This window comes from Polypterus senegalus, chromosome 11 (assembly GCF_016835505.1).
Source record: "Polypterus senegalus isolate Bchr_013 chromosome 11, ASM1683550v1, whole genome shotgun sequence".
NCBI lineage: Eukaryota > Metazoa > Chordata > Cladistia > Polypteriformes > Polypteridae > Polypterus > Polypterus senegalus.
The window spans coordinates 116,872,086-116,891,719 of record NC_053164.1 but is presented as its reverse complement, the minus strand read 5'-3'; the positions used below and the strand labels follow the sequence as shown (position 1 = coordinate 116,891,719).

At 38.7% G+C, this 19,634-nt stretch overlaps 1 protein-coding gene across 5 annotated transcripts in view; it reads left to right on the top strand.

Moving 5' to 3' along the window:
* dmtn (dematin actin binding protein) overlaps positions 1 to 19,634 on the top strand; it is a 125,555-nt gene that overhangs the window by 51,589 nt on the left and 54,332 nt on the right. For all 5 annotated transcript variants that reach the window (XM_039769567.1, XM_039769565.1, XM_039769568.1 and 2 more), the window contains one exon: positions 12,741 to 12,800. The gene's annotated coding sequence lies outside the window, so the exon portion shown is untranslated. The remainder of the gene's footprint in view (positions 1 to 12,740; positions 12,801 to 19,634) is intronic.

Sequence of the window (19,634 nt, the reverse complement as noted above, 5' to 3'; positions counted from 1 at the left end):
CTGAGGAACTTCCTGATAAGCAAACAAAACGAGAGGAAGCAACTGATCCCAGTTTCTTCCATCCTCGTTAACTACCTTACGTAACATCTGTTTCAAAGTTTGATTGAAACGCTTCACTAACCCGTCAGTTTGGGGATGATAGACAGACGTTTTCAGATGTTTTATTCGGAGTAATTTGGCTACTTCCCTGAACGTCTCCGAAGTGAAAGGAGTCCCTTGGTCCGTTAAAACCTCTTTGGGGATCCCAACACGGGCGAATATCCCTACTAATTCCCGTGCGATGTTCTTCGTATTAGCTGAGCGCAACGGAACAGCTTCCGGAAAGCGAGTGGCATAATCTACTAGTACCAAAATATATTTAAAGCCTTTTAACGAGGGTTCCAGTGGTCCTACGAGATCGACTCCGACTCGTTCAAAAGGGATATCAATAAGGGGAAGAGGAACGAGAGGAGCTCGAGTCCTTCTTGGAATCTGGCGAAGTTGACACTCTGGACAGGAAGTGCAAAATCGCCGGACCTCCTCATTAATTCCCGGCCAATAGAATCTGACCTTTATTTTCTCCAACGTTTTTTCGGAGCCTAAGTGGGTTCCTAGAAGGTGAGCATGTGCTAATTCACACACCTTTCGCCGAAAAGTGCGTGGAATCAACAACAATGATCGCACTTCTCCCTCGTGTTCTGCCACTCTATATAATAATTTTTTTTAAGTACAAAGAACGGCATTGGTGGCATGGGATCCAGGGTTGTATAACCCTCGGTAGATACTACTGCATTCCTAATAAATTTTAAGGAATCATCGTTCCATTGTTCTCTTTTAAAAGATGATGGTGTTAATAGAATTGGGCAGTTAAATCTTGTATTGGGTCCTGTGCGACCTTAAAAGGCGGGGCTTCTGTCGCCACGTCCTCCACGTTAACTGTGCTAGTTCCCGCAGAGGTCAATGGGACATCGATTTCTTCACATTGGGTACCCGTATGGGTCCGTGCTACTGTGGGACATGGCGTGGAGGCAGTCGGAGCAGTATTCTCCATTACTAAGCCTAAATGTTTCTTAGGTACAGTTACGTTATTACCGCTGGTAATTTTATTCCAGTCTCTACCTAGTATAACTGGAAAAGGGGGATCCGGTAATACAGCCATGGCCATGCTCGTTAGGTTATGATTCACCGATATCACACATCTGGCAGTTTTATAATATCGGATATCCCCATGAATACATTTTAGACTAGTTTTTATCCTAGTCAACTGTTGCGGTAAAACGAAACGGGCAGCAACAATGGAACTGTTACTCCCGAATCAAACATTGCTCTTACCTTCCTGCCATTTATAATAACTGCACCTGTTTTGGGAAGAGATAAAGGATTAGTCACTGTGGCACAATGCCTTTCTCCCCTTACTAATGAGCAATCCATGGGCTCGATGGGACAGTTGGGGGACAGATGTCCAATCTCCCCACACTTGAAACAGCGGGGAAGACTAGCAAATCTGTCCCGTTTACGGACGGCAGGCTCAGGAGCTTGTCGGATGAGCTCAGGAGCTGCCCCACGTGCCTGTTGAGTTCGGCGTGAGAACCGTTCTGATCGTCCTGATTTACAAGCCGCCCAGTGGTGCTCCATGATTTGTATTAGGGTGTCCATATCTTGGAAATTGTGTTTCCGGACTTGCTGGGCGATGTTTTCAGGGAGGGCATTCACAAAAGTCTCACACGCTAATAGCTCGGCCATCTTGTGCGAATTATTAATGTCGGGCTGTAGCCAGCAACATACTTTTCTCCATGCTTCAAAGCCCTGGATTCTGATCGGTCTCTCAGAATCGAATTGCCACTCCCTCCATTCTCTCGCCTGCTGTTCCGGGGATACGCCGTAGCGCTTGAACACCTCTGCTTTCAGAGCGTCATAATTAGCGGCCTGCTCTTCAGTTAGATCATAGTAGGCCCTCTGCGCCGTTCCCTTCAGGTAGGGAGCCAGTTGGTACGCCCATTCCGACCTCGGCCATGCGTTCTGCTTAGCGGTACACTCAAAAATCAAAAAATATGTTTCGATGTCATCTTTCTCCGTCAATGTAGTTAATGTAATAGGCGGTGACCGAGCGACCTCCGTCCGTACTCCTGCAGCAGCATGAGCGTTGGCCTCTGCTACTTGGGTCCTCGTCTCACCCATCTGTAATTTTAAAGTCTGTAAATCGCCCATGATGCTGTTTAGGACGGTGTTCAGGTCCTGTTCCTCCGACATCTTGAAAACAGATGAAAAACGATCCTGCCGACTACGCCAATTGTGGAGATTATTCTGGTCCAAATAAATCTTCACAAACAAAACAAAGTTTTGGGGACCGTCCCCATATATTGTCATCCAGACAAATAAAGAAATAAATGATTCAGAGTCTTAAATCAAAACAGTGAACAGTTTACTTCCAGAAAAATGGCGGATTTATAGAGAAAAGGATGATGGGACAGGAAATGGTTGGCATGAAGTGACGTTGAAACAGGAACCGGAACCAACATCATAATGATGAGACGGAAGTGAGGTGTTTTGATGGAGCTGGAAGTGACGTCATCAGGGTTGGCCGGAAGTGACGTCATCGCGGCCATTTTGGAACCCAGAAGTGGAGGAATTATTTTTCTTCAGGTTTTCTGTTGATCAAAAGAGATTAAGGTAAGTACCACGTGACAACCCTCTATCTCGCGATGTTTCACTCACCTTTAGGCTCTTTGACTGCCTCCTAATCACACATGTGTGACAGTGTATATTTGGAATTTTTAATAGTAACTGTGCTTCTTATAGTTTAATGTCTACTCTTATATACCTTCTATAGGCTTGCTCTAAATTATATTTCATGGTATTGTACGGTGACAATAAAGGTATCTCTCTCCCTCAAGTCTATCTACCAGTAATATGCATCATACCAGGACATACAGTAGTTATATTTTAATGCTTACTTGGAAAAAAGTTAATACTTCATATATGCTTTGATTCAAGGAACATTTTAGTTGTTATGTTTATCTGGTAATCTGTGAATAAAAGATTTGGCGGTTGAAAAATAGAAATGTTTTTGATAAATGTATCTGTGTATTTTTCCATTATCACTGTTTTCTAATTTATTTATAAGGTCACAGTGGCCACCATATTTTTAATTAATTATAATTCACTGAGCTGTTAAATGTAAATGTACTGTAGGTGCCAGAGAGGATGGACTGGCAATCTGGCCGGGATAAAGGAAGAATTCCTGCCCGGCCAGGAGGCCATAATGGAAGGATTGGGCGAACTGGTTCGCTGGAAACAGTTAATTCTCTTGTATGGTAGGTGACCGGGCTCCTAAAGGCTGGACCAGTTTAAGGCACCTGTAGGGTGGCTTTAGAGTTGGAGTCTGAGAATGCAGCCCTGTCAGGGTCTTTGGGGTCTGCCAAAGGGCACTACAGGGGGAGGACTGCCCTGGTTTTTGTACAGCACGGAAGTGCTTCAGAAGACTAGGACAGAAGCAGTCCCCATGTCTATTTTAAAAGAAAGCCTTCTTAGTCAGAGTTGGGAGACAGTGGGCAATGTTGTTTTGGTGGAGGAAGGAAGATTTGTGAATGGTTGATTTTGCTGTTAATTGAATATGGAAGGCATTGTGTCAAATAAAATCATTTATTTGAATTTGGAATTGTGTTGGGTATTGCTGTGTCTGTGGTTTGGGACTCAATTGCACCCCCTTAGTTGTTAAAGCACTTAATAAAAATAAAGTGAGTTGAATACCTTGGAAAAACATTGCATTTAATACTCTGTCTTCTTCTTCTTCTTTCGGCTGCTCCAGTTAGGGGTCACCACAGTGGATCATCTTCTTCCATATTTTTCTGTCTTCTGCATCTTACTCTGTTACACCCATCACCTGCATTTCCTCTCTCACCACATCCATAAACCTTCTCTTAGGCCTTCTTCTTTTCCTGTTCCCTGGCAGCTCTATCTTTAGCATCCTCCTCCCAATATACCCAGCATCTCTCCTCTGCACATGTCGAAACCAATGCAATCTCGCCTCTCTAACTTTGTCTCTCAACCATCCAACTTGAGCTGACCCTCTAATGTACTCATTTCTAATCCTGTTTATCCTCGTCACGCCCAATGCAAATCTTAGCATCTTTAACTCTGCCACCTCCAGCTCTTTCTGGTCAGTGCCACCATCTCCAACCCATATAACATAGCTGGTCTCACTACCGTCCTATAGACCTTCCCTTTCACGCTTGCTGATACCCTGACACTCTTCTCCACCCATTCCACCCTGCCTGCACTCTCTTTTTCACCTCTCTTCCACAATCCCCATTATTCTGTACTGTTGATCTCAAGTATTTAAACTCATGCACCTTCACCAACTCTACTCCCTGCATCTTCACCATTCCACTGACCTCCCTCTCATTTACACACACGTATTCTGTCTTGTTCCTACTGACCTTCATTCCTCTCCCCTCTAGAGCATATCTCCACCTCTCCAGGGTCTCCTTAACCTGCTCCCTACTATTGCTACAGATCACAATGTCATCAGCAAACATCATAGTCCACAGGGTCTCCTGTCTAATCTTATCTGTCAACCTGTCCATCACCACTGCAAATAGGAAAGGGCTCAGAGCAGATCCCTGATGTAATCTCACCTCCACCTTGAATGCATCCATCACTCCTACCGCAGACCTCACCACTGTCACACTTCCCTCGTACATATCCTGTACAACTGTTACGTACTTCTCTGCCACTCCCGACTTCCTCATACAATACCACAGTTCCTCTCGAGGCACCCTGTCATATGCTTTCTCCAGGTCCACAAAGACACAATGCATCTCCTTCTGGCCTTCTCTAAACTTCTCCATCAACATCCTTAGAGCAATTGCATCTGTGGTGCTCTTTCTTGGCATGAAACCATACTGCTGCTCACTAATCATCACCTCACTTCTTAACCTAGCTTCCATTACTCTCTCTCATAACTTCATGCTGTGGCTCATCAGTTTTATTCCCCTGTAGTGAATGCAGTCCTGTACATCCTCCTTATTCACTTTCCAAGATTCCATTAAACAATCTGGTTAAAAACGCCACTGCCATCTCTCCTAAACACCTCCATGCTTCCATAGGGATGTCATCTGGACCAACAGCCTTTCCATTTTTCATCCTCTTCATAGCTGTCCTTACTTCCTCCTTGCTAATCCGTTGCACTTCCTGATTCACTATCTCCACATCATCCAGCCTATTCTCTCTTTCGTTCTCTTAATTCATCGGCCTCTCAAAGTATTCTTTCTATCTGCTCAACACACTCTCCTCGCTTGTGAGTATGTTTCCAATCTTATCCTTTATCACCCTAACCTGCTGCACATCTTTCCCAGCTCGGTCCCTTTGTCTAGCCAATCGGTCCTTTTCTCCCTCTTTATTGTCCAACCTGTCATACGACTCATCATATGCCTTTGCTTTAGCCTTCGCCACCTCTTTCTTCACCTTGCGCCTTATCTCCTTGTACTCTTGTCTACTTTCTGCATCTCTCTGACTATCCCACTTCTTTTTTGCCATCCTCTTCCTCTGTATACTCTCCTGTATTTCCTCATTCCACCACCAGGTTTCCTTTTCCTCCTTCCTCTTTCCAGATGTCACACCAAGCACCCTTCTTGCTGTCACCCTTACTACATCTGCTGTAGTTTCCCAGCTGTCTGGTAACTCTTCACTGCCACCCAGTGCCTGTCTCACCTCCTCCCTAAACTCAACCTTGCAGTCTTCCTTTTTCAACTTCCACCGTTTGATCCTTTGGCTCTACCCTTACTCTCTTCCTCTTCTTGATCTCCAACGTCATCCTCCAGACCACCATCCTATTCTGCTTAACTACACTTTCCCCTGCCACCACTTTGCAGTCTTCAATCTCCTTCAGATCAACTGTTCTGCATAGGATGTAATCTACAGTACCTGTGTGCATCTTCCTCCACTCTTGTGCGTAACCCTATGTTCCTCCCTCTTCTTAAAAGATGTATTCACCACAGCCATGTCCATCCTTTTGGCAAAATCCACTATCCTCTGACCTTCTTCATTCCTCTCCTTGACACCATACCAACCCATCACCTCCTCATCTCCACTGTTCCCTTCACAAACATGCCCATTGAAATCCGCTCCAATCACCACTTTCTGTCCCTTGGGTACACTGTTCATCACTTCATCCAACTCAATCCAAAAATCTTCTTTCTCACCCATTGCACATCCAGCTTGCAGTGCATATGCACTAACAACATTCATCATTACACCTCCAGTTTCCAGCTTCATAATCATTACTCTGTCTGACATTCTTTTCACCTCCAAAACACTCTTGACATACTGTTCCTTCAGAATAACCCCTACTCCATTTCTCTTCCCAGCCACACCATGATGGAACAATTTGAATCCACCTCCAATCCACCTGGCCTTACTCCCTTTCCATCTAGTCTCTGTGGTGTTATGGGTCCACAGCTCGCTTAGTAAAGGCCATTTAAATAAATGACCACCGCGCTCGCGGTTTTGTGAGGGGGCGTAGTGGTTGTAGCAAGCCGCGGGGCGATCTGCGGTGTGGCCGTTTCTCACCGAGTGCACAGGTGAGGAACTGCCCACATCCGTGATTGTTCCCGTGGCTAATGTGCTGCAGCTGCTATGGCCCCTCGCTGTTTAAAAGAAGCGCGAGACGGTTGGGAAACAGATTGGAAAAAAAATGAAACTCAAAGGACGGAGGTTACAGGGAATGAGAGAGGAAGCAGGTCGGTGCGAGAGAGAGACACGGAGTATGTGGTGAGCGAGCGAACGAGCGCTCGTGGGCAGCTGCAAGGAAGCTGGGTGTTAGGCCTACACCCAGGCGTTAGAGTTGGAAGTTGCTCTCGCTGAGCGAGCAGGTAGCAGAAGTGACCAGGGAAAGGCGACGGGCCACAGAAGGATGGAAAGGCAGCGGGAGTCGCGAGGCTTGGAGTTGCAGTCCTTGGTGTGGATGTCCTGGAGACTAAAGAGTCCAAGCATCAGGCCTGGGATGAGTGCCAGACTGAAGCCAGGATCGGGAGTTCTCCAGACCTGTGTTTGAGTTAGGAAAGGGCAGCTGCAGAGAGAGTGTCTTGCCTGTTGAAGGGCCCGTATGGGAGAAGCAGATGAGACGTTAACGCTAATGGGAAAAGAAGCACCGAGCTTGGCATTGTTGTTTGTTTTTAAAGATTGCTTCCTGGATGAACATTTTAACCTCTGATTTTAAAAGGATTGTTTTTTCTATTGTTTTAACCTCCATGTTTTATCGGATTATTTATTTATGGAACTATTTTTGAAGCACTGCACTTTATTTATTGAACACTGTTTTTGTTGACTATTTTAATAAAAGCACTATGCACCCTTTTGCACATTTATGCCATCCCCTTGCTCAATTGTTTATTGCCTCAACTGTCTAGCTCATTGGTGACATTACCGACGGTGTTGGGTTCAAGGGCTCCCGAACAGCGATGGGAGTATGGAGTCGAACCCGCATCGTCACAGTCTCTTGCACGCGCAATATATCAACCTTACTTCTCTCCATCATATCTGCTAACTCTCTCCCCTTACGAGTCATACTGCTAACATTCAAAGTTCCTACCCTTAGTTCCACTCTCTTTACTTTCCTCCTCTCCTCCTGCCTCCGGACACATCTCCCCCCTCTTCTTCTCCTTCTTTTTCTTCGGCCAACAGTAGCCCAATTTCCGCCAGCACCCTGTTGGCTAACAGTACTGGTGGCGGTTGTGGTTAACCCGGAGCTCGACCGATCCAGTATGGAAATTTGTATTGTTGTCCACATATTGATTTGGCAAAATTTTACATCGGATACCCTGACGTAACCCTCCCCATTTATCCAGGCTTAGACACAAAGAAACACACTGGTTTGTGCATCCCATGTGGCTGGCTTGCATTTAATACACTGTATTGGTAAAAAAAGTAACTCCCCAGTTCAAATCCCAGCTGGATTGTTCTTTGTATGGAGTTTGCATGTTGTTCCTTCGTTAATGTGGGTTCATAATAAGAATTCTACCCTCAGTCCATATTCATAGTGGTAATTAGGTCTTGAATGGTAAACTGGCTGTTTGGGAATGTGTGTACAATAAATTGTCCAGTAATGGATTGGCATTTCTCTGCAGTGGAGCTTCTCCTCAGCAGGAGAGGATCTGACCAGAAAAATGTGGGAAGGAGAACAGAATGGATGAGACTTTTACAGGAACACTCCTTTACTTTATCAAGAGTCAAGTGAAATCATGAATTTCAGCACAATCAGTACGCAAACCCTTGATGAAGTTATACACAAAGTGTATACTGGATGTTTTGGAAATTGGTGGTGTGTATACTGATTATGTTGTTCTTGACTTGATTTCTTCTGAGTCTGCTGTGCTATCAGTAATCAAACAAAGCAACAAATAATTTGTATGTTAGCAAATATGTAAAGTTCCGTGTGTTACATTGCATCTTTTCAGAAATAACATAACATTCTCCAATCTGGCTTTAATTTATTCAGTTTAGGTTTATGTTAGGAGTTGGAGGGAGTGGACTAGAATTCTGTATCATCTCTTTTAAGCACAATGCAGAAACCATCCATGAAGAGGATGCCAGATTATTGCTGATTTTGCCCACACAAACATCCCTACAGGTACAAGTTGGAATCACCAGTTGACATGTTTGCATCTTCTTGGATATGTGGGAGAAAAACTGCAGTAAGAAATCCACACAGATACATGGACAATGTGAAAACCTCACACAGACAGCGACCAAACATGGAATTTAATCCCAGGAAGCTGGATTCTCATTATCCCACATTGTTACCATGCTGGCTTTCAGAAATTCTCTGTACAACTTGACTATATATTATGCAGAGAGGTGAAAGTGGTTCAGTTGTTGTTCGTCCAAGCATTATAAAGGGCAAAACATGTAATCTAAACAACTTTGACCATGGCATAATTATTAATGCCAGAGGTAGTAATCCAATATCTTCATTGATATTAATATAGTACAGTCTCTTGAATTTATAGAGAATGGTACAATAAACTACAAAACATTCAGGGAGTGGCAGCTCCATTGGCAAATACATCTTGTTGATGAGAGAGGTCAGAAAAGAAAGGCCAAACTCATTCAATTTAAAAGAAGGGACCCAAATTTTCAAATCACCTTTGGTTTTCAGAAGGCCACCTCAGAGCACACAACACAATTTTATATAAGCACCATGAAGCCATTAATTGTTCTTTGTGTCAATGGTGCATGCTGGTGAGGTTATGGTAAGGTTGTGGGGAATGTTTTTTTGGCACACATTAAACCTCTTCATAATGGTTGAGTGTAATTTGAATGCCATAACAAAACTAAACACTGTTGAACTCATATATCCCTTTATGGCCATGGTCTGTTTGTTTTAAATTAGATATTTCTAGCTGGATATTATGTCTTGTCATAAGCAGACATTATTACATGCTGGCTCTTCAAACATGACAATGACCTCAGTTTACTTCTAAGACCAGTACATGCCCCAGATCTCAGTCTAATGCATCTATATGTGGATGAAAAATATACATCAATTGTGTGTTACTGTCAAGTCAGCATGGATAAAAAACTCCCTAAGGACTGCTTTCAAGCATCTTGGTTAATCCATTCCTCAAAGACTTAAAGTTGTTCTGTGCCCCTAAAAAACTGGCCATTGGCCATTTACTATATTTTAAGTTCTTTGTATTTATTTTAACAAAATCCAGGGCTATACATATTTCAGTGAAGGATGTAAAATGCATTATAGGCTGTCTGCCATTTTCATAATGTCTTTAGTAATGTGATTTGCAATCTAAGACAAACACATACATTCCAGGAAGAAGGAGATTTACAAGAAATATGGGTTGCCTAAAAACTATAAAGACTGGGAGAAAATGTCATTAGAATATTATTGCAAAGTCTAATTTTTGTAATTCTTTTCTTTTTTTCAAAGGTGGTAGGCATGACTGTAATTATGTTAAGGTCTACTATGTTTTTTGTGTCCCTGGTCTAAGTGTCTCAGTTGACACAGTGCAATTCAATATCTTAGCAAGCATTTTTGATCTAATCATCAGATTATACATATTAAAAACATTTTCTTATTTTAAAATAATGGTGATTATAAATTTATTTAGTTTGAAATTTTAAAACATTGGTCAGTTGATGGTCAGTAGTTTGTCTTATTTTTCTGTCAGTGACAATATCTTTATTCTAAGAGTTATATTTTTTGCTTATTGGTGATGGTATCCATCTGTTCGAATGACTTGTGTTTACTTGTTTCATAACTATATTATGTTAATTTTAATACTACTGTAGGTGAAGGATAAAGTGACAGATTCACAATGTACACAATAATATTCTCCAACTTTACATTTCAAAACCATTGAATTTTGTTTTGTATGCTTTCTTGATTGGATTAACTTCTACTAAAAGACAAATGTTATCTTGTTAAATTGCTTTCTAATATAAACTTGTTTAGTGAGTGATGTCACACAATAAGTATTGCCAATGTTAAACATTATGTTTATATGTTGTATAAAATCTAAAAATGAGCATTGTAAAAGGTCTTCCATAAAGAATACTCCAAGGAGCAGCATGGTGCCAGTGTAATAGATGGATTGATGGATAGTCACAGGACAAAAAGGGGCCACTCATACCTAGCAGAAAATATTTTGGGTTTAAGAAAGATAATTCATCTTCATCACAGCCAGTATACAGTATTGTGTTTCCAAGTTTCTTTTTTGTTTTTCTGCAAGGATCCACAATTGTCTGTTTCTTCTTTGAAATGACAATGTAAGATATACAGTAAAAGAAAGTGTCACATGTCAGGTAACAGGTAAATTCTTAGTGAAAGGCCTGGAATGAGACAAATTATTGCATTGGAGTTCATAAAAGGAATGGATACAGTACATTGCTGTAGTTGTTTTTATTTAATTATGTATTTAACATCAAAGGCAAGAGTTTCTGGTTATTTCGGATAATGTAAAAAAATGGGCAGGTTCTTGAGCCTATTGTACAGCTTGCTTGTGCAGATACTGTATGTATTCTTTTTAACAAGTATTTAACTTTATGATACATGTTAAACAGTTTTCAGTTAGCATCAGCTTCTTAATTTTGAAAATCCTATCTTGTACTAGCTTTAAGAGTATAATAGCACTATACAGTGGTGTAGGAGAAAGTAGGGTGAAAATGACCTTTTATTGGCTAACTAAATAGATTACAAATGCAAGCTTTCTTTGTTACACCTTACCTGATGAAGGGGCCTTCTCGAAAGCTTGCATTTGTAATCTATTTAGTTAGCCAGTAAAAGGTGTCATTTCACCCTACTTTCTCCTGTATCAATCTATAGCTAACAAGGTACAACAATCTACTGCTATACAGTGGTGTGAAATGGTATAAATACAGAAAAAGTAGTAATCAGTTTTTGTTTAATATTGTACAATGTTTTATTTATCTTGACATCAAAAGACATGTTGGCACAGTGGTTAATAATATTACCTCATAGCTTCAGATACCAGGATTCACTTTCCACCACAGTTACTATCAGTGTAGGTTTTGCACATTTTCCCTGAGTACAGGTGTTCTTTCTGTTGGTTTTCTATTTCTTTTCTTCAGGTTTCTGTCCCCAACACAAAGCTGGACTTATTTAATTGGCAACTCAAAATTGGCCCAGCATGAGTATTGGTGGGTCAGCATGCTTAATCATGTAACATGACAAACCTGATACTGATTTACTCCCAGGATTGCTGAGATAAGGTCTGTAATGGAATAAGTCGGTCTGAAACAAAATGTAAAAAAAAAGATGAAGCACCAGAGTTGAATATACTTTTATCTTCCCACAAATATGCTTATAATTTTTGCAACAAAACATGTGAAAGATACTTGAGACTTGTAAGGTGGATTGGAGGTACAATAGATTTACATTGCTTCTTTACATTGTTTGGACCATTGAACAATTCCTGGATGGAGCATTCTCTGTCTGAAATCTGTTTGTTCTTCCTGGGTTTTTCTCTTAAAGTCTAAACATATACTGCTGGGACTGACAAGTTTAGATTTATCCATGTGTGTGCTCTGTGAAAGACTGGCATTCATCCCATTGAGAGTTAGTTACTGCATTGTCCCAAACACTGTAGTGAAAGTACTCAATGCTGTCCAGTGACCTGAGACGAAGGCTGCACTCCTTTGGTGCTGTGTCTCTTTTGAGAATCCTTGGGTAACGTTGCTTTGACTTTGTGTTGAATGAGCGGTTGCTCATGGAGTCCCAAAAGAGGCCCATTACCTGCATTGTGAGGGAGCGTCAGTTACGGCACTACGGCTATGTGGCGTGATTCCCCAAGGGTGATCCAGCTCGTAAGATCCTCATTGTTGGGGATATGAGTGGCTGGACCAGGCCAAGGGGACACCTACTGTACGTACCATCTGGCAGTGGCAGATGGAGGGTCATTTCCGGAGGTTGGGACTGGACTACATGTCTTCCTGGGGTGTTGCCAACAAGGATAAAGAACTGTTTTGTCGCGTGGTGGGTGTGGAAACATGCTGTACCAGTGCATGATCTCCAACCTGACCTGACCTAACCTGAGTTAGTGTGCCAGAATATGCTAGGCACAAAAAAAAAACTTCAATAATTAGAATCAGCCAATAAATGTATGAAAAGAGTTATGCTTTATCTTTTTGGTTAGGTGAGATTACACTAAACTTACAGTTCTTTGCTTTTTTAATGCAACAATCATAGAGGTTTAATTTTCCAAATCAATTCACTTTTCTCTTCACAGAAAACATAATTTCTGAGAAGAAGAGGAAGACACTGGAGATGACCTCCCAGCAAGGAACAGGTATGAGTGATAACAAATTTATCGTATGCAGTAGTGGGTTAGTCTGTAGGTGGTTATAAGAGTATGATGTCGTTCACAGTCGAACCCCACCAGCAGGAACTTTCCAAGTCACCCAAAAGAAACACGAAGTATCAGTATTGTGCTTTTTTTTTAATTCTTAATTTTTCTGTGAGAAAAAACAAATCTACCAAAAAACAAGCAAAGAGATACTAAAAGCAATGGTTTGTGTAAGAGTTTTGTTCAGTTTCAATCAGATGTTTGTCTTCTTTTATAGTTGCACTTATATTGACATATTGCTTAGAGCACGGTGAGGAAAGATTCTAGCTTGTCGTATAGTACATTACTTTCTAGCTGTTGTATGAATGTTTTCCTTCCACCTTATAGAATATTTTGCAGATTGAGTAAGATCCATTTTGAACGAGGGAAATAGTCTGAGTACATTTCAGTGTTTTTATGACTGTTTTATTTAATATGCTGCTGCTGTAAAGGTAGTGCTGAGGCTGAAAACCTTTGGCAGAACATGTTTCACTGATTTAAAATAACTGAACTGACTGAAACTTCAGCTTGTCCTCTCCTTGAGCCGTCTTTTTGAAGGACATAGATATGGAAATAATGTTACTTGCTTTCCTGCAAAGCACATGTGATGTACCGGTATGTAATTAAGCATCAGATGGCAAGCACTTAATAAAGTAGGCAAATCCCAAATCTAGCTGTTAATATGCAAAGTAAACACTCCATGAAAATTTGATTACACTATGATGGCTTTTATGTAATAAGAAAGGGAAAGTAGTAATAGAGCTAAACACTCAAACAACAGCCAGATAAATAAAAATATGCATGTTTTCATTGTTTTTTGTATTAATATTTTCTTTACTGAATAGTATTTATAGTAAATATGCTGAGAATAATATTCCTTGTTTGCGTTTTCACTGTACCTAGTCATGTTATTTTGAAACTAATAAAATGGACAGATCAATTAATAAATAATGTAATCATATCTAAGCATAAATGTATTGAATTTACATAATTTCAATTGCTCCACTATAATTGTTAATAATATTTACATACTGTAAACTATTCAAATTCCAAATATTACATGTTACCATTCTTCATGATGTAATCATAGAAATATTTTATTTTTAATAACAACTAATATTTTCATCATCAGTCTTCACTTTTGATTTTGTTTGATTAATAAATCAATATTTTTATGTACCAGCATTTTACTAGTATTTATTAAACACTTGAAAGCTCCATCACAAAGCAGTTTGAAAAGCAAATAACAATTTGTGAACAACAAATCAGAATGCCAAGTGTAAAATAAAAGGGAGAAAACAGTAATAGTGTGAAGTGACAAAAAACCAATGCTACAGTATGGGCTATATTTTCAGTAAGGTTTCTTTGCATCTACAGAAGTCACCATGTGAATGTTATCTGTAGCATTACACACTCATTGTGTAAGATTTTTATATAAGAAGAAATGGAGCAATTTGTTTTAATTAGCCTTGGGGAGTGCTGATCTGCTGTAAAGACCGCACCAGGGTGGGAATTTAAAGCAAGACCAATGAGTAATGAGAATTTAGTTGCTGAAGTGAGAATGTCAGCTTCAGATGCTTTAAGAGCTCCTTGTGTCCTGCATATTATAAATATTACTACAGTTTCCTGAGGAGTCTTCAGGAGTTGGATTTTTGATTTTTATTGTGAACTATGTACAATGCTTAATATGAAGTATCAGATTATAAGTCAATACCTTTTACATTTTTGTATCCATTACTGAAACCATAGTTGGCCCATGTGAATTCTTGTGTAATGATCGAAATATATACTTTAATTATTTATTTTGGTTTTTCAAGGATAATTTCTGAGAAAACATGCATGCTTGTAAAATGCTTGGGAAAGCTAGATTAGGTGACTTACTTGACAGTATGTATTATATTGATACACAAGCAAATACTTTTTTAAAGTAAAGGTATAAAACATTTTAGTTTACAGTATATACAGTATGTTAAAGAGATGCATACTGGATGCAATTTGGTTTTTAAATATACATTTTTAAATATATATTTTTGCTACATTTTGGTATATAGTTATGCTGTCTTTCCTGGTTTTCAAATTTTGTTATGCCTGCTGATCCTTGCATGGGCCTTGTTCATTTTATAGTTTCTTGGTTAAACATATTTTACAGAAAGATGTGTTGGCATTTGGATTTAAGTACTATTCTTAATTGGATCCAAATTTCACTGCATTATATTTTAGTTACAATATTAAATGTTGCTTCATACAAGGTAGATCTGTTTCAGATTTGTCTGATATGTCATAATCTATCACACTGAAAAAATTAGAACAAAATCTTATTGGTTACATGATTGTAAATTAGCATAAACTCAATAAACTCAAAGTTAGCAATTTCAAAGTAGGATAACGTCTGGAATTCATATATGGATGCTTAGCAAAAGCAAAAATAAACTTAAAACCAGAAATATTCTAAGGTGAAAGCCAGCATATTACCAATTAGCTTTCTGTTGTCTTAATTTTTGGTAACCAGTGTTAATCTACTCCTAATCAGCCCTAACTAGCTTTCACAACAAAAAAAGTGTACTTCTCTACAGATATCCTATTCCTTCTTTATTCATTTACAAAACATTGTGTTTATCCCTCATTGTTATTTTCGAAAATATTTTCCCACAAACAAACATACTCCCCCCATTCTAACGCAAAGTTATATTAAAATATATCTGCTTTTATGCACAGTTTAAGACCATGTCTCATTACATGACTTTTCCAGCAATTTTCAGTCACAAACTTCATTTACATAATCTTAGCCTGTCGTGGTACACTCCTGTGATTGCCCATCATGTAGTTTGAAATACCCAGTGATCCAGTCCAGCCAGTGTGGAATTCACTCCAATTAAATTGAACTGGTTTGTTCAAACAGGTTAATTTTGTCTAAGTCTGTAGAGGTGGGCTTACTGTGTATGTGAGAGCTGACAACCTTGATGTACAATGCATATAATGTAGCTAACAGGGAATACATAAGAATAGTGTGTTGGACCACATAAACAGAAGAGAGACTCAAATATTTTCTGTAGATCAAATGATGGATCTGTTGTTGTGTGTTTTGCATACCAAGACTGAATGGAAAATAAGGTAAAATAGGGCCACGATTTTTGCTGTACTTGTCATACCTGTAAAGCCTATGCACGGGCACCAACTTTGTTGTATAATATATTATTGGCTGTCAGAAAAAGGGGTGAGCTTGCAGTGCTTTGAAGATGTGAAACTGTGCAGAAAGTTGACATGCAGTAGTCTAATTTAACATATTCTGCGATTCTGACATCCTCTGGCAATGACATCAGTAACTGCAGTCATCAAGTTCGCTATCCCCTCCAAATAGAAGTCATGCAGTGTAACATTGACTTTATGTGAAATGCCATCCATGGCATTGGAGAGTGCAATTTATGCTGTTTTAAATTAAATAGATAATATGCAGTGCTGTTACCATTAACACATAAAGTAAACAAAATAATGCAGTCAAGGCCAAAGTGATAAAAAGCAATACATGCATACATACATACATACATACATAAATAAATAAACACACTTAAAAATTTGAAAATCCTTGTACTAGCATTTGATGTAACTCATGGAGATGTAAGCTCTTATTCAAAAATATTGTGGCATGCCAAGAAATTAAGGCCTAATCTAATCTTGTCCACATATTTTCTCTTGGGTAAACTTAATGCTTTGTATGCCCACTTTGATTGCAATCATAAGCTTTCTTCCATGTGAATGCCCCAAGCATTGCATGATTCATCCTTCTGTGGATGATCTAAAGATATTTTTTAAATTAGCCAATGCCCATAAAGCAATTGTTCTGTATGGAATTTCAGGACATGTTTTAAAAGCTTATAGGAAACAATTGCCTGACATTTTCAATGACATGTTTAATATTTCACTAGGAGAACCAGTGGGTACATCCAGCCTAAAAAAAGCAATTACTCCAATGCCAAAGGAAAAACATTAGACTGTCTCAGTGACTACAGACTATGGCACTCCCTTTAAATAAAATGTTCCAGATATTTTGGACCCTCTGCTGTATATAAATTGTTACATCTAGTCCACAGAGGATGCCATTATACTGTTGTTTATATACTATGGTTCAGCATTTACCATAGTTGCTCTATCAAAGCTGATCACAAAGGTCCTAGAATTTGGATTTAGTGACTCTGTCTGCACCTCACGTCTGGACTTCTTATGTGGCAAATTCCAGGACATGTGGACCTGTTGCATTACTTTATCCATTCTGATCCAAGACACATAAAACTACAGAGTAATATACTGATCACCTGTGACCATATAGTTCAAAACATCTCATTGTTTCCCCTATCATGGACATTATTGAATGGGCTGCCTAGTAGACCCAATCATCCGCTCAGTAATCCATTGAGGTGCTGCACTTGAGGAGGGTGTAAAGTTATTGCAGCATTTAATCTTGAAATTAATTGATTTATTTAATTATTGCAGATTTTCTAAGTGCAACCAAGCTGTCCATGCTGCTTGTTTACTTTTGTGCATTGTCTGCTGTCCTTTACGTCAACTGGTTGCCAAAATGATCCTCACCTTGTGGGTGGTACCATATACAACTTTTTATCATTGAGTAAACTAGAAACAATCTAGTAACTAGTCACATGATGTGATTCACTTAAGGTGACAGCTTATATTTACATAATATATATTTTATTTATATTATATTTATTATATTATTGAGCAGTGCTACTTCCCTAAGATCGATTCTTCCTCCCAAACCTCATTCAGCAATAACAATTTCCTTGGGGAAACATTGCCACACCATAAGCCTGATCACCACGAAAGACAAGACAGCTTGGAGAGAAGAGGAGAGCATGACTAGTTCCTCCAGATGTCTCCATTTAAATTCAACAATATCTCAAAATGAAGGCTACATAACATCTTGGTTTGGCAACTGTTCCACTCTTTAGTCCAAAGCATCGAAGTGAATAGTGAAGACAGCACAAAAATTGTCACACAGTTGCCTTCTAATTAGAGCATATAAAACCAATGCATGTAAGGCAAACTGTATAAATGTAGTTTATATGTACAGTATGTTGTATTAATTGGTTTTGTTGTCTTTTAAAGTATTGTATTACCATCTCTGGTCAGGGGAGACACATAGGCAAAAAATTCAAATGTTATACATGAACTTGAAATTCAAAAGAAATCTACTGGTAGAGGACAGTCAGGGGTAAAATGGCTTCAATCAACAATTACTCCTAAATTACACCTTAACTGCTTGTGATAATATTTAAAAATCTGGGACGAATTCACTGGTTGCATTGGGAAAACAAGTACATAGTAAATGGGAATGTGTTCTCCTTTAAATGTGAACAGTTATAATAAAATGTTCATTTTCTTTAACACTTCATAAAATTAATAGACAAATAATTTTTCCTCAAGCTGTTAAAGATAATTGAAACAAAATTTATGTAATTGATCTATTGGGGGTATTGCAGTACAAAGTAACATGTTACTGTAATCTAATTACAATTCCAAGTAATGAAGTAGTGTAACACATTACAGTTAAAATTCATGTTCTCACATTATAGTTATTGACTTAAATAGAATTTAGCTACTTGCATTACACATATATTTCTAAGCAAATTGCACACTGTATTCATGCAGGCATAGACTAAATTGAATTTTTTAAATTTTGTCAGATCTGTAGTGGAATTGTGTGTTACTGTATTTTCCGACATTACATGATTATTTGTTTTACTTCGGGATTAAATTGAGTTCAACTTTGTCTTTATTAACAAATAAAGATTTAGAGTTTTAAATTGAAAGATAACTTTTCAGTTCAAAAACACATTGAAAGAATATGAATAACAGAGAATTTCATCTAGGTTAAGATGGATTCAAGTGAATAATGGTGTGCATTTGGGAACTTTTATAATTAAACGTATCAGTTAATATTTTTGTTCATTGCAATGTATCACATCTTGATCGAAATGCTCTTAAGGAATTAGATTTACAAAGGTAAAAATTAATCAATATCCAATCAAATGAACACTGTATAAGTATGATATATTGTAAAATGTAGCAATGATTTTTTTTGTCACATTTCTTGAATGTTTCCACAAAAAATGAGGAGACATCTTTATAAAAAATAAGTTAACAGAATCTTTTTCTTTAATTGATGCAAGTATAAGATAAAATAAATGTCTATTGTCTAGACACTTGTTTTGGTAAAGACAATATTAATACATGCACATTTGTTTTAAAAGATATTTTACTCAGATTACACATTCATATTGTTCACTCGCTGTGTATCAAAACTTAATTTGTATCTTTCAGTCTTTGCTGCCTGCACAGATGTTGCTGCTTATTCCAGCATAGTCTCCTGAGCAGCAAATATAAGAGGAAACATCCCTTCTGAATGGTGTTCCGGTATTTTCCTTTTATGTGTCAGACTCTTTATGAAAGTTCTGCTTGAATTTAGAATTAGGAATTTGATGAAGAATTCTACATATCTAAGTTTACGTTGTTTTTTAATTTTCACATCAAGATTTGGTCTTCTGAATTTACTTTAATTTAACTGCAAGATTTTTTTTTTGAGTTTTGAAATTTTGGGTTTGCTTCTTTATTGACATGATCTGCACAAGCCCAAGAATGTTCCTTGGGACCATACCTTCGTCAGTGAACTATATATTATGCATGAAAGCCTCGTTGACGAGGATCTGAAATCGGCTGATATTCGTAGTTGTTGTCTCCTTCCACATGAACAAGGGGTGGAGTTGATGTTCTTTTATAATAAGTGCT